We start from the raw sequence: 12251 nt of genomic DNA on the forward strand, positions 1-12251 counted from the left end.
TTCACAAGTGTTGTAAAGTTTCATATAGTAAAAGGTTTTCTCTACATGCACTTCAATTTCACAGCAAGAGTGGCAGAGAATACCTAAACACAGAAGAGAGCATTCATGCAAGATATCTAACTCCTTGATATAATAATGCATACAATTCAAAAGGATTACACTATCATTACATCTAGGGCTTTCTGCAGTGGTGGTTATGGAAAGCACTGCCCCCAGCGTCGACATCTAGAAAGCATCCACCACCTTCTACGTGTGTTCTCTTTTTGCGTTTTTTCTTCATTTTTCTTAATCAACTCTGCTGTTGTTACTGCTTCTTAGCAAAACTGGTAAAAATAAAATTGTAATCATTGAACATAGCACTCTGGCAATAAAGATGCTTGAAACCTTCAATCTTCTGGGACGAAGAAAGCACTGTGCGACATTTAGAACTCTGATTAACAAACAAAGTGGTCACAAATTTTCCTGGTTGAAGACTTCTACAACTTTCCTGATCAGGTCATCATAAGAGGCCTTACTTAATTTTGTTTCAAAGCTAACATAAGAAAATTCTGGTTCTGGAGTGATGTGGATAGTCCAATAAATTCCATCCGATTTCATTCCATTCACTGAATACCCACAAGGATTGAACATTGTGGCATCAATAACAGAACCTGGTATCAGGTCACGAATTCCACTCTCACGAGTGACATCCTTTGCAGTAACACCATCTTTCATGTAGAACTGGTCCGTAACTGCTGGGTCAAGCTCACTCATCAGAATTTCCAAAGTTTGATCTGGCTGACTGATTACCGGACTCTCTGGGAAATCCAGAGTATATAAGTACCAACGGTCAGAATTCATACGTCCCATACAATATGCTGCTCTATTTGGAAAAACTGCATTAGGAAACTCTATTTCTTCCTGGAAATTCCGGTGTGGGTACCCTTGTTGAGAAGGCTTCATGAAATTCTTACTAGAATAAAAGAAGCTTTGAATTGAATCTAACCCACTGTAATCCCTAGCAAGCTTCAGCAGGGGAACCAGTGCTTTCAGCAAGAGGGTGGTACCACATGTCTTCAAAATGAAACGTCTCTTGGAGACAAACATGCTACTCTCACTGAGTACATAAGCTTCCTGCTTGTCAGTTTTTGTCACACTTATGATTGAACATTGCACATCCTTCAAAAGTATGTCCCACTCAGATCTTGGGATAGTGCGAAGATCCCCAGATCCTTGGTTTGCGTCGGGCTGCTGCCAGGAGAACCAAACCTCCAGCAGCTTCTTGGTCCCTTCGAAAAAATGTGCAGCTTCCATCACCGTGAGGCTAGCGAACAACCAACAACCACAGAAAATCAGCTAAATTAAACCTCTTCTCCTGCCGCTGCCACCTCCGCTGCGGATTGTTCCAGCTGTGTTACTAAAGTTCAGGTTCCTCTTTTTTTAGCTATAATTTTATATTAACTTTGTTTTTAGAAAAAGGACTAATAAAATTTTCCCGGCTTTGTGTGAGCGAAAGTTGAACGTGAGTCTTTTGGAAATAGAGGCAGATACAGTTCAGTCTCTTGTATTCCGCTGCTTCCCCGTTAGAGAGAGTAGAGTGAGCGCTAGCTAATATCACCCGCCAAATAATATTTTGAAATTACTGCTTGGAGGCATATTACCTTCCTGTGGCTGCTGAAACAAATTTACAATGAACTCAGTGATACAAAACAACATAAATTCATTCTCTATAGTTCTTGAGGCCAAAAGTCTGAAATCCAGGTGTCAGTGGGCCCTCCTTGCCTTTGAAGTCTCTGGGGGAAGTTTCCAAATCCACTTCTGGCTGCTGCTGGTGATCCTTGACTGTGGCTGCATCACTCCAACCTCTGCCTCTGTGGCACGGTCACACTGCCCCTCTCTCTCTCTGTCTCTCTCTCTCTCTTTCTTTTGGTCAAATCTCCTGAGTGTTTCTTGTGGCATTTATGGCCCACTTGAAAAACCCAGAATTATCTTTTCATCTCAAGATTCTTAACTTAATTACACCTGCCAAGACTCTTTTCCCAAATAAGTTCATATTGACAGGTTCCAGGGACATATCTTTCGACGGAACCACCATTCTTTATATATATATATATATATATGTGTGTGTGTGTGTGTGTGTGTGTGTGTGTGTGTGTAATTGCACTTTAGGTTCTGGGGTACATGTGCAGCACATGCAGGACTGTTGCATAAGTACCTACATGGCAATGTGGTTTGCTGCCTCCATCCCCCTGTCACCTATATCTGGTATTTCCCCCCATGTTACCCCTCCCCAACCTCCCTGCCCTCCACTGTCCCTCCCCTAGTCCCCCCCAACAGACCCCAGTGTGTGATGCTTGCCTCTCTGTGTCCATGTGTTCTCACTGTTCAACACCCACCTATGAGTGAGAACATGCGGTGTTTGATTTTCTGTTCTTGTGTCAGTTTGCTGAGAATGATGGTTTCCAGATTCATCCATGTCCCTACAAAGGAAACAAACTCATCGTTTTTTATGGCTGCATAGTATTCCATGGTGTATATGTGCCACATTTTCCCTGTCCAGTCTATCATCGATGGGCATTTGGGCTGGTTCCAGGTCTTTGTTATTGTAAACAGTGCCACAATGAACATATGTGTTCATGTGTCTTTATAATAGAATGCTTTATAATCCTTTAGATATATACCCAGTAATGGGATTGCTGGGTCTAATGGAAATTCTATTTCTAGGTCCTGGAGGAATTGCCATACTGTCTTCCACAATGGTTGAACTAATTTACATTCCCACCAACAGCGTAAAAGTGGGGAACCATTATTCTATCCATTACAGTGGGGAGTATGACTAATACTTGTTAAAAAAAAATACACACACAAAACCTAAAACCTAAGTACAAGGTCTAGAATTTAAAAGTCTTATTGAATAGTGCCACCCATTTCCCCTGCTACTCAACAAGCATACATTTTGAGCTATGCAAAATGGATGAGTGAGGTCTAGAGCTCTGCTGTACAACATTGAGTGCTGATAGCTAATAATACCATATTGTGCACTTGGAAAGTTTGTAAGTGGGTAGATTGCATACTAAATATTCTTATTACAATAAAATAAGTCTAAGGGTAATTTAATTACAAAAAGGAAACGCAGGTTGATGCTTTGCAGCTCCAGTTTGAATTCCCTTGAGAGAAGAAATCATGACTAGTAGCTGGGTATCTCAGTTCACTGAACAGAAAACATCGGGCCAAAGATAGAATTCTCTTTCTCTGGAGTCTGGCAAGATTTCTGCAGTGCCAGGGAGGAATCAAAATATTATTACCTAACCCTCGGAAAGATGTTAGAATAAGCATCTCAATAACCCTGGGAACATATAAACACACTATAAAAGTAATAAAGAAACGAAATAAATCCATAGTGTTGATAGTTTAGAATAGTTTTGAATATACCTGAATAAATGTATTTTGTGGTCATTACATTTTTATTTTTCTGATGGCTCAGATGTTTGAACTATTGAAATAAATACGGCTTGCTAAATTTGTTATTATTTAAAATGTTTTGGGACATATAATTATTCAAATTTGTAGTCAATGTTGAAATTCTCAAGAAACATTGGTTTTCTGTATTTTATTATTAAAAATATTAACTAATAAAATTTTCACTAAATAAATTCCAAAAATTAATGAATATTTCACTTCATATACTCAGACCCTTTAGACTTTAAAGGTAGTATTTACCATTTCAATTAGTATTTGAAATATTTTTTAAAGGGAGTCCTGCTTCATTTTTTCACTTCTGCCCTTTTCAGATACCTCCGAGGGTAACTCATCCTTCCTCCTCACCCTCTTTCTGAAAGGGTTGAGGAACCTCCATCCTTTGAGATGTAGCTGAGTTGTTTGTCTCTCAAGGAAATCCACATTGAATTTTCCATTAATTCAAATCTAACCTCAATTTATTTTTATTGAATTAAATATTTAATCATATGTTCCTACATAAGTAGGGGAGCTAAGCTATGAGAATGCAAAGGCATAAGAATGATATAATGGACTTTGGGGACTCAGGGACAAGGGTGGGAGGGGGTGAGGGATAAAAAACTATGCACTGAGCACAATGTACACTGCTCAGCTGATGGGTACACCACGGTCTCATAAATCACCACTAAAGAACTTATCTATTTAACCAAAACCTACCTGTTACCCAAAAACTATTGCAATTAAAAATAAATTAAATGTCCAGTCATATTGTTACTCTAATGAATAATTGATTTTTATGGAGTAGATATTTTACAACACCACCTCATTTTCTAGTCTCATTTCTTCAACAAAGTTATATTTTAATGCAGAATAGGAATACATACCTTTCCCAAGAATACAGCATTTGCATCGCTTTTACATGTAATACATATGGACATATGGAGTTTTTTCTCCCTGAGAACTAATTTTTGATTCTCTACTCACTATTTTTGATGTAGTGATTATGTATTTACTCTTAGTTTAGTTTCTGATATTCTCTACCATGGTTTTGAGATATGAGGAAACTTCAAAAAGTGTGTGGAAAAATAAAATAAAGATAAAAATTAAAAAATGAACTTTATTTCTTTACATAAACTCCATCAAATTAAAGACACTTTTGTAAGACACAATACCAGCCATGTAGTCCATCCCTAAACAAACGAAAGTCCTGAAAATTTAACCAAGTCAATGCAGTCTATTTTTACATTTTTAACTGAAGCAAAATGGGTGCTCTTTAAAGGTTCTTTTAAGATTGGGAAGCAAAAAGAAGTCTGAAGGAGACAAATCAGGACTGTATAGTAGATGCATATTGATTTCCCATCAAAACGCTCACAAAATTGCCCTTGTTTGATGAGAGCATTGCTGTGGTGGAAGAGGACTCTCTGGTGAAGCTTTCCTCGGTGTTTTCTGCTAATGCTTCTGCAAACTTTTTCAAAACACTTTCAAAAAGAATAAGCAGATGTTATCATTCTTTAGCCCTCGAGAAAGTCACTGAGCAGAACACCTTGAGCATCCCAAAAAACAGTTGCCATGATCTCTGCTCTTTAATAGTCCCCTGTTGCTTTGACTGGACCACTCTCACCTCTTGGTAGCCATTGCTTTGATTGTGCCTTGTGTCCTGCTGGTGAAGCCATGTTTCATCTCCTGTTATGATTCTTTGAAGAAATCAAAGAATCCTTTTAAGGATTAAGATCCTTTAGGATCTTGATCCCATTTGTTTAAATTTTCCATTGCAAGCCCTGCTCCTGTCTGCAGCTGATCTGGGTGCAATGGTTTTGGCACCCATTGAGTGGAAAGTTTGCCTAACTTTAATTTTGCAGTCAGAACTGTGTAACCTGAACCAGTTGAGATACTCATAGTGTTGGCTATTATTTGTGCTGCTAATCATCAGTCCTCTTCAATTAGGGCATAAACAGGATGATTTTTTTTTCCTTGAAAATTGATGTGGATAGTCTGCTGCTGTGGGCTTCATCTTCAACATTGCCTCATCCCTTATTAAAACAAGGTATCCATTTGTAAATTGCTGATTTCTTTAGGTTATTATCCCCATAAATAAAGCATTAGTGTTTCACCATTCTTCTTCCCAAGGTCCTCTGTAAATCTCATGCATATTCTTGCTTCAATTTTAGCAGAATTTATGTTGCTTTATGATGGGCTTTTTTCAATCTAGTCCTCATCAGACATGTCATAACAAGTTAGTACAAGTATATGTTGTGCCAAAAACTGAAATCCATGCATAATTTTTTCATAATATGCATTTTCCATGAATGTTTTGATGACCCCTTGTAAGCAAGCTTTAATGTTGAATGGATACAAAAGGATGCTCCCTCTGGAAATTGGTACTCATAAAATGGCAGAGCAGATAACTGGTGGAAATGCTTCTTTTCTCCTCTTAATTCAGCAAGTTGATTCAGAGTTTATGGAGAGCAGCTTGAAACAAAATTTGGGCTCATTTTTTAATTTGTAGGTTTTTATTTGATGGGAAAGGGATAAGGAAGATTACATATCGTCTTTGCAACAAAGAAAAATTCAGCATAGAAATGTACAATTCTTTCCAAATTGAACAGCTGGGGTGATCCTTATTAGGAGGAGCATGACAGTTTACTTGGAGATAATCATGGAGACAAGCTGAGGCCTGAAGTCTAAACTTCTCTGTAATGTGTCTCGTCACGTCATCTTCTTAAATGGTGGTTTAGAGAAATCAAAAACATTTTATCTTTGCCTTTGGAAATTTGGGGGAGGTGTCCTTCCTCAAAAATGATACATTAAATGGTAGATAAGATTAAACAATTCCTCTCACAGACCTATATTGTTGAACCCATTTCATGAGCTAGACAAGGGACTAAACACTAGAATCACAGAGATTGCAAAGCCAGGGGTAGGCTGAAAGCGTAGTGTGTCTGGGTCTTGGGAACATGGCTCTGCCTGTGTGCAGCTCCATTTCGGTGCTGCCTTTCATGTTGCCTCCCCTGCCTGTGATGATTAGTGACCATTTCAGTATTCAATTCACCAGGTGAAATTCTGGATCTTAATTTTCCAAGAGTGAAGGAGGACACCATCCATGGATGGACAAAAGTGTGTTGGAAAGTCATATTGACATATGAGAGCAGATCTATGTAGGATTAAGAAAGACCATGCCAACATCACTGTGCAGATCAGCATATCTTTTGCGCAAAAGTGTCCCTTCCCTCCCCTATGTGGACTTGGTCCTGTACAAAACCATAGTTGCAACTGTGTGACACTTGGTGTGACAGGACATAATTGCCCTGGTGCAGCTGGGTCCAAGTCTATAAGATAAGGAAGGATAGGACAAGGACCTGGTGGCTAACAGTTAGCCCAGCTTCACCTCCGCTCTTACCTCTTGTTCTTTGTTTAGTCTTCACTGGCTTCCATTTGATGCTAACAACTTTGGGCAAGTTATGAGATATTCTCCTGGTTGATAGGACCACAGTGCACACGTTGAAAATAAAGACTTATCCTCTGGGATCCCATGTGATAGATTCAATAGACATGTCTCTTGAGAAGGTCAAAGAGGGACATCTGGAAAGGCTGCAGTGCAGTGGTGTGGAGGGTGGCTAGCGTGAGACACACAACCAACACCTCTAGCATGTTGTTGTCGACCTAAAAAACAAGCAGAAAGAGACTCTCTAAAAGAAAAGATATTTGGCAATACAGCACTGCAATGGGAATACAAATACCATAATAAATGATGTGCATATTCAGAGGGGTAAAGGAAGACAAACGGTTTTAAAGGAAAACATGAGGACCACATAATTGTTTTGAAATAATTATTCTTAGCTACAAAGATCAGTAACAAGGGTGGTGCCAGTCCTAGGTTGGACCAGAAGGTACTGGGAAGAAATCCTTGCAGAAGTATTTGTGTATAAGGTTGTGACGGTCATTGTGCAAGGTTGTGGTTTTTGTAGAGTCTTTTTCATTATCAGGCGTGCCAGTGTGAGACCTCTTCATGGCGTCCCCTGGTTCTATTTGTCAGGGTTACCTTAACATTATTCACTCCAGTTTGATTCTGACAACTTTCTCATTGTTCAGTCGCCCTAATGGAGAGTCATTTGGAACCCCATTACAAGAGTAGCTGTGGCACAAATTCTCCCTTATTGCAGGACAGGATGATCAATCCTCTGCTGTTCTGTAGGGCCCTTTAAGGAGCTGCCAAGCAACTGCATTCCACACAAGGCATCAACTAACAGAGAAGTGTCAGCACTTTCTGGCTGTGAAACACCAGTGCTCCTGTTCTCATCCTTTCTCCTTGTTTTTGGCAGAATTTTCTCCTGGGTGAACTTTCCTTGTAATTAGGATGTGAGACACAGCAACACCTTCCCAGCTGTGCCCCGCAGTTCCCACACCAGCTTCCCTCGTCTTTCTGCCCGTAGCTCCCTTAGATGGCAGCCCTCTGTTCCTCTGGGGTCTTGAGATCTTCTGCCTTCCCTGAGTAGAGCCACTCCTGGTTTATCTAAGCCCTGCAAGGGGAAGCTGATGTCACCTGGTATAAACGTGCAGAATAATCATAAAACTGGAAAAAAACTAGTCTTGTAATTTAAAGATAAGCATGAATATGAAGACTATAAGCTACTGACAGTAGGGAAAAAGAGCTCTTCTGGGAAATTCACTCTGCAGGAATCTTTTAAAAATCAATTAAGATCTACAACAGCAGTAACAACATAAGCTCCATGCCACAAATCAAGGTACGAGGCAAAATGCCTTAAATGTAATTCGTATTTCTTAATATTTTTCACTAGTTGAAGACTACATGGTTTGGCGTTTCAATGTTGTGTTCCAGAGTCCCCAGTTGTAGGTTATTGTAGATTGGCTCTAATTAGCTTAGTCTTTCACAGATATTACATATATGAAACCTTTGCCATTTACTGTGGTTGCTAACAGATTGATGTCCTCATGATGAATCACATTAGTACTAGGCATGCCCAGAAAAAAGATCAATGCCTCTGTGAATGACCAGATCATCTGTTGGGTGGAATACACATTAGAAAACAACTTGCATTGGTCTTCTATTTAGAATGGAAATTTTGTGTTGTCAGTTCTGTATACGACATTACAAGGTGGGATATTTTGCAAACATATATAATCTTAGTGTTTGGCAATATTTTTAATGTGTGCTTTATTTAAATAAATACATACATGTTCTCTACAAAACAGAGCTACAGAAGAGATCAAACATAATAAAACTCCAGGTTAACTCAATGTGGAGATCATTGCACTGTTGTATTATTGGCTGAGTCTAAGTTATTGTCTACGTGTATTTTATCTCCACATCATAGATGGAGCAAGATCAAATAGACTTTAGAGTTGAAATTGGAAATATGATAATTTATGTGCCAATTTGATATGTACAGTTCTTCATCATATTAGATAATTCCACTGCTTAATTTTCATATGGTGTTTTCTTCTATCATCTCACACAAAATTTTAAATGTCAATGTACAAACACCCCAGTTAAATGTCATTTGTGTTGACTTTTTCTCAAGAAAATTAAAAAATAGCAATTCCTGAAATAGAGAGTAAATGTTAATGTAAGAATTAGAAGCAATGCAACCCAAAGCAGCCCACCAAATTCAAACTCAGCTCACCATGGAAAATACTTGCAACTCCATTTGTGTTATGCACACACCTATGCATGTATACATATTTAATACATATTAAAATTCATCCAGTCTTTAAGCTTAGCTATAAATAGCCACATTAAGGTAAAAAAGAAAAAACAGTAAATCATCTGAGGAAGAGAATGAAATAGCTTCTGAAATATCTATAAGTTATGTAGATCTTTAAAAAGTCTAGTAAAGATGTAAGAGCAAACCAGAAGGAGTGAGGTGCTCTCTAATGCAAATTACTTTAAGTGTACAAATGATTAATGATGGGCAATGTGTTTTCTGCTCATGTTAACTCAGATCATCCATTAGTTACAAAAAGAGCTGCCGGAGAAGCAGCAGCTTCATATAGAGGCATGATGAAATTCTGAGCTGTTCCCTCTAGGCTAAGTCTTTTTCAAGTGGGGCACCAGCAGAAGCTGCATCCTCCTAGCTTCCCTTTTCTTTCTAATCATAGACAAAATGAATAATTTGATTTTGGTTACTGTTCTTGTGAATTTTAAGGTAGATTGTTTTGGCTGTAGGTTACAATTAACCTATCAGTAAGTCTTCACATATTTTTATTAAATTGCTTTCAGATTATAGTAGTTGGTGCACATCAAATGATATGATTGAGTCTTCTCAGGAAACCTGATTTATTCTGTGGAGCTGGAGCTCAAGAAAGTAAGGAAAATCCTTTGCCCTTTCTTTCAGCTGCTTTTGTCAAGTTGTGATGATTATTACAGTTGGCCTCTGCTTCTTTAATAGGAGCTTTTCGATAGTTCTTTCACGTGACACTTCCTTCTTATATACCAAGTCTTGAAAGCTTTAACCTTTGCATCATTCAGTAAGATGAACTTGACTTTGAGCCATTAACTCCCTTGAGCTATTCTCTTGGAGTTTATATTCTTGTTTATGAATTTTTTTTTGGCTGTTTTTCAGTGTTTTAAAAACCAATGAGGTAAGTGGCTATGTGACACAATAGTAGAGGGTATTGAGGAGGGTGGATGTGGAGGGAAGAGGAGAAGCTTGGCTAAAACAAATTTCTCTTTGGACACAAATGTTCAATATTCCTAATGATTAGAATTTGTCTAAAAAGAAGAAAAGGAAGGAAAGCCCAATGTAAGAATTGCTTGTAAAATATATGTATGTGAAACCAAACCAAATGAATTCTACCAGATGGTCCTACATTTTAGTTAGTCTCTACAAACCTCCAAATAGCCCAGGCTGTGTGTGTGTATGTATGTATGTGTGTGTGTGTGTGTGTGTATATAACTTCCTTTTAGAATCCTTTTCATTGCAAAGTAAGTTTTCTTTAGGCCATTTCCTTTTGGAGGAAAGAACTAAAATGTTTTCAGAATATGTGCTAGGGTTTGAAATGAATTGTTATGGAGGTTCTTACATACGAGAGAAAATATGCAGGTAGATTATTCTCTTAAATGACTAGGAGAAATGCTGATTATATTCCCTTTGAAAACACAAAATGTTACAAAAATGCTAAATAACAAAGAAAAAATGCTATTGACTTTCACTGTAGTTTTGGTTATTATCAAAACTTGACTTCACTGACAATCAGGGTTGGTGAGTGGTAGGCATTGAACTGGGATTTGCTGGTTCCTAGGTTTCTGCTTAGTTAAAATCTAGGAACCAGCAAATTCCAGATCAATGCTTACAAGTACAGATAAGAAGCTGTAGTTTGGATGTTTATTAATAAAGCTACCTCTATATCTGACATACATACCTCTGATTATTTCATAAAAGAACTAAGAGTCAATCCATGTCCTCAAAAATGCCATCTTAAAAATCCTCAAATTGAGTTTTATAGGCCCAATTATGTCAAATGTATCATCTGAGTAAAATTTTCATGTCAAGAATAATCATAGTGTTCCATTACCTTTAAAAAACATGAGCAACTACGTTATTTAAAAGTCCATCTAGACATTTACATTTCAGGTTTTTCAGCAGAAAATGTGAAAAAAGATAAGAAAAACTCTTTCTTAAAAATATCTGAATGACAGTGTAATTGTTGGACAGGTTCTTCTTGTGCACTGCAGACATAAACCCAATCCACCGAGACAGCATTATTGCAGTAAAGAAAGAGTTTAATTAACACAAATCTGGCCAAGTGGAAGGACAGAAATTTATTATTACTCTAATCAGCCTCCCTGAGAACTCAGAGGCTAGGGTTTTCATGTATTATTTTGTGAGCAGGGGGCTGGGGAATGTGTGCTGCTGATAGGTTGAGAATGAGATCATAAGGGTATGGAAAATGGTCCTCATGTAGTGAGTCTGCCTCTGGGCTGGGGTCACAGGACCAGTTGAGTCATGAGTCATGGGTCTGGGTGGGGTCAACCGGTTGCCAGATTGCAAAAGTCTGAAAAAACAACTTTAAAAACCAATCTCAGGTTTTACAATAGTGGTGTTATCTACAAGAGCAATTGGAAAAGTCACAAGTCTTGTGACTTCTGACCACATGACTCTTGCACAGTAAGAGAGCCATTTTAGCAGAATTCAGGCCCCTCACATAATCCTAGTCTTGTGCCCTTTCATTAATCTTCCAAAGACAATTTCAGTCCCCGAACAAGAAGGGGACTGATTTTAGGGAAGAACTATTATCATCCTTGCTTAATTAAACTATAAACTAAATTTTCTCTGTGATTAGCTTGGCCTACAACCAGTAGTGACTCTGCAGCCCAGATTGTCCCTGTTGTGGTCCCTGCCCCATGAGATGAAAAAATGTGGTGAAAGCGAGACACCAGCTGAAGTGGCAATAACAGTTAATCTCCCAGATTCCTAAAGAAACTGGGTCCTTCTGTTTCACAGGCTGTCTGCTAGGGACTGAATATTTGTGTCACCCTCACCCTAACTTCATTTGTCGAGGCTTAATCCCCAGTGTGATGGTATTTGGAGGTGAGACTTTCTGGAGATAATTAGGTCATAAGGCTGGAGTTCTCCTGAATAGGATTAAGGTCCTTATAACAAGATCTGAGAGAGATTGCTTCTTTGTCTGCTCTGTGAGGACACAATGAGAAGACTGCCATTTGCAAGCCAGAAAGTAGGCTCTCATCAGGCACCAAATTTGCCAGCAACTGGATCTCAAATTTCCCAGCCCCCAGAACTGTGACAAATAAATGTTTGTTGTTTAAGCCAAAAAAAAAAAAAAATCATTACACTATC

At 38.4% G+C, this 12251-nt stretch overlaps 1 pseudogene; it reads right to left on the reverse strand.

Annotated features, from left to right (window-relative positions):
* Window positions 1–289: 289 nt before the first annotated feature.
* LOC108312942 lies at window positions 290–1592 on the reverse strand (annotated as a pseudogene).
* Between the last annotated feature and the right edge of the window lie 10659 nt (window positions 1593–12251).

This window comes from Cebus imitator, unplaced genomic scaffold, assembly GCF_001604975.1.
Source record: "Cebus imitator isolate Cc_AM_T3 unplaced genomic scaffold, Cebus_imitator-1.0 Scaffold131, whole genome shotgun sequence".
Taxonomy (NCBI): Eukaryota; Metazoa; Chordata; class Mammalia; order Primates; family Cebidae; genus Cebus; species Cebus imitator.